This window comes from Amborella trichopoda, chromosome 12 (assembly GCF_054954075.1).
Source record: "Amborella trichopoda isolate Santa Cruz 75 chromosome 12, AtrichopodaSantaCruz75HAP2 v2.0, whole genome shotgun sequence".
NCBI lineage: Eukaryota > Viridiplantae > Streptophyta > Magnoliopsida > Amborellales > Amborellaceae > Amborella > Amborella trichopoda.
This window is the reverse complement of record NC_142347.1, coordinates 17,462,702-17,466,409: the sequence shown is the minus strand read 5'-3', so window position 1 is coordinate 17,466,409 and position 3,708 is coordinate 17,462,702. Positions and strand designations below refer to the sequence as shown.

The 3,708-nt window shown below is 43.8% G+C and overlaps 1 long non-coding RNA gene across 1 annotated transcript; it reads left to right on the top strand.

Annotated features, from left to right (window-relative positions):
* The first annotated feature begins 1,487 nt into the window (after nucleotides 1-1,487).
* On the top strand, nucleotides 1,488-3,383 carry LOC148779477 (uncharacterized). The gene is made up of 2 exons (XR_016045170.1): nucleotides 1,488-1,573; nucleotides 2,189-3,383. It is a non-coding gene; the product is annotated as an uncharacterized LOC148779477 (long non-coding RNA).
* The last annotated feature ends 325 nt before the right edge of the window (nucleotides 3,384-3,708 follow it).

The window sequence follows — 3,708 nt, the reverse complement described above, 5'->3', positions numbered from 1 at the left end:
TGACTCGATTTGGGAATGAAGGTTTGTTTGATGATGGGTGAGATATAGCCTCACTAGGGATCGTGAGGGGTGTAACTTGGATGGGGATGGTGGACTTACGAGAGTCATGGATGATAGAGCTCAACTGGGGAGTGAGAGCAAGATGGTGTGATGGCTCAAAATGGGTGGTGAGAATGCAAGATATGAGAGTGTGAGAGCTAAAAAATGTTCTAGATGAGAGTTTGAGGGTCTAGGTGTTTTGGGGTTAAAACAAAGGTCGTGAGGGTGTGAGAGCTCTAAAAGTACGAGGGTTTTAAAGGGTTTGGTATTTCTGAGAGTTTTGATGGCTTTGAAACTAGAGAAGTATGACGGTTTGAAAGGCTTAAGGGGTTTAACGGTTTGAAGGTTTAAGGGGTTTGAGGGTTTGAGAGTTTGTGGGATTTGGAGGTTAGAAGACATGAGGGGTTTGAGGGTTTAGTAGTTGGAATAGTTTAGAGGCTTGATGATTTTGAGGGCATAAGGGGGTTTTGAAGGTTTAGAGGGGAGAAGAATTTATGGGTTTAGGCTACATGTGGATTTAGGGGATTAGGGTGTGTGTGTTAGAAAGATGGAGGGATGAAGAAGTTAGAGGTGGGGGTAAGAGAGATGTGGGGGTAAGAAAGAGATGGGGGAATGAGTGTGGTAATAACAGAGAGATGAAAAGAGACACGAGAGAGAAAGAGAGAGAGAAACAAAAATGGGAGAGGGAGGTAAGAGAGTAGAGATGAAAGTGGTAGAGAGAGACAAAAATGGGAGAGAGAGACAAGAGTGAGGAAGAGAGAGACTGAAAGAGAGGGAAAGTGGGAGATTCGGGTCTTGGTTGGTGGCCTGGACCCACTCGTTAGGGGGCGAGGTAGAATAAAAGCAAGGTGAGAGAGAGGTTCGGGGTTCTGGTTCGGGTTCGGGTTAGTGGCTTGTACCCTTTGTGTGTATGTGTGTGCGTGAGAGAGAGAGAGAGAGAGATTAAACGAGAGGGTAGAAAGAGGGGCTTGGGTCCTGATCGGTGGCCTAGACCCACCCATGAGAGGGAGAGAGAAAGAGAAAAGAGAAGGAGGGCAGGGTCTATTGGACACTTTATGGGCCTGACGGCCCGGCCCGAGGGCTCACTTTGGGTGCCTAGTTGGCCCCTCTTCACTAGACCAGACCCAAGTTTCGCGTGGCCACCGGTTTCACGCCGATCCAACGTCTTTTGCCCTTACTTGATGATTTTGTCCCTGAGGGTATTTAATGCTTAAGGGCCTGTTGGAAGGGAAATAGGGTCTTTCTGGCTTATCCCTTTCACTTGAAAGCCTTTGTTTCTTTTGTAAAATGACCTGTTTTTTCTTGTGGACTTTGTTGAGATTTTTTTCATTTGTGTGGATGTGGGGAAAAGAACTATTTTTACCCCTCCCACAAGTATAAAAAGGGGGGAGGGGCTTCATTTCTTACCATTCACTTCATTTTTTTTACTGTCTGGATAGAGAGTGAAATGGAGCCTTTTAGAGGGAGAAAGTGGAGGTTGAGGGCTTAGAGAGAGTTTTAAGGCTCCCGAGCTTAAATGGAGGGACTGAGCGTGGTAAGCCTAGCCACTTAGCTCTTTTTTTTTTCAGGTAGCAATTTAATTTATTTTTGCATGATTTTTCATATTTTTAGGCATTTTGCATGTTTTTTTTCATATTTTTTAGGACTTTTGCATGTGTTTTCATATTTTTAGGCATTTTGCATGCTTTTTCATATTTTTAAGAACTTTTGCATGCTTTTTATATTTTTTAGGCCTTTTTTTGCATGCTTTGTCATACTTTTTAGGCCTTTTACATGTCTTTTCATATTTTTTTAAGCATTTTGCATGTTTCTTCATATTGTTTTAGACATTTTGCATGCTTTTTCATGTATGTTTTTAGGCCTTTTGCATGCTACTTTGATAACAAAAAAAGGGGGATCTTTTAGGTTGCATCTTTTGGGCTCGACCGCTGTTATAGTGGCCAATGAATCCCTTGGGGTAATTTGGGCTAGCTAATCACCTTTTTGTACATCTCCATTTTTAAGGGAGATGCTGGCGAATTTTTGTTTGGCTCCGACACCATGTTCTTTCTCTTCAAGGCCCAGAATAAGACATAGACTCGTTTTTACCTCTTTTCTTGCAATTTTGAATATTATACTTATGAACTTCCTTTCGTTTGCACTTTTGTAGGCGGAGCGCCCCGTAGGATGGTTACTCGCCACGCGGCTAGGGCTATGTGCCGTTTGCGAATGGGAAATCGTGAGGGTAACCCCATCCCAGAGGATTCCATTGTCATTTTCGATAACCTCGAGGAGCCACCTGTAGTGGCAGTTGAGGAGGAAGTAGGGGGTAGTGTCAGCACTAATCCAAAGGAACCACAACCAGTTTCACCAAAGGAGCTAGAGAAGAGGGTTACTACCGCCTCTAACTCGGGTCGTGTGATCTTCATACCCCCTTGGTTTACTTGTGGGGGTCTCGATCCCAAACAGCTGAAGATCTCCTTCCCAACTAAAATCGACGGGCTTAACCATCTTAGCTCCGACATTCGAGTTGTGGATACCGAGCAGGAAATGCTTAAGGCCATCTTCCATCTTTTGGGCCATGCATCCCTTGATGAGCTAGTGGTGCTTCTGGGCTACTTGGAAGAAGAAAAGAAGAATTTGGCGACCTTTGGTGTTCCTGACGCCAAATCGTTCGAGGCAAAAGAGGGGAAATTGGCCCCGTTAAGCAATGGAGATTTTAGAGTTAGAGGGTCTGGTCTCACTAGAAACTAATCCCTCTATTGAGAATTTGCTCGACTTTTGCTCAGAGCAACCGTCCATTTTTTTTCTATGTTGAAGGCTTGTTGGGAATGCTCAAGGGTGACCTAGAGCATCAAAAGGACCTTCACCCGGTTCTGCAAGCACCTTCATCTGAGGATGGAAATGACACTTCGTAGGATTTCATTCCTTGAGAACGAGAGTAACATGATCATTCTCGAACGCCACATAGACTAAACCAAAACCTTGTTAACCCTGGTTCGTAAGGAGATGGGGGATCTTCCATCAGCAAATCTGTAGTTCGGGGCATTCCCCTCTTTAATCAAGCATGCAGGTCTTTTCAACGTTTTAGCAGCATGTTTACACTAAGTTTGGTGCTGAGATTGGCAGCAAGAAGAAGTAATTCATCGATTGTCTTTTTCGTTCATGGTTTTAGGGCTTTGAGCCAAATGATGTAGTTTCTCCTCTTGCTCAAAATGACCTTTCTTCTTTTATCACGTAATGCTTTGAGCTCTAGTTATGTGATTATGTCTTTTGTGGAGGGTTTCTTCCTTTGGAGTTTGAAGTCGCAAGCCTGCAACTTGAAACCTCTATTTTGTCATGGAATGAACAGTCTCCTTTTTGTCTCTTTCTCTTGCATGAAATTACGACCCGTAGAACTTGTAAACCCCAACTTTGCTAGTGGAAAGAAATGTGCCTTCTCTTTGGCTTCTTGCTTTGCTTCTCTCTTTTGCTTGTGACCCTGCATGCTTCGCCCTTACTCCCTCAAGAGGGATAGGGGTTTCTAGAGTCGCCTCACATGAAAGTGTCTTCGACCTCCACTCTTCTTGACTTGAACGCCTTTTTAGGTTTTCATCCAAGTTCCTAGAGTATGTTCCATTTTTTGTTTTCAAAAAACCCTGTCAGACCCATGGTTGTTACCCCATGTTTGCTTTCTTCTTCTTCTTCTTT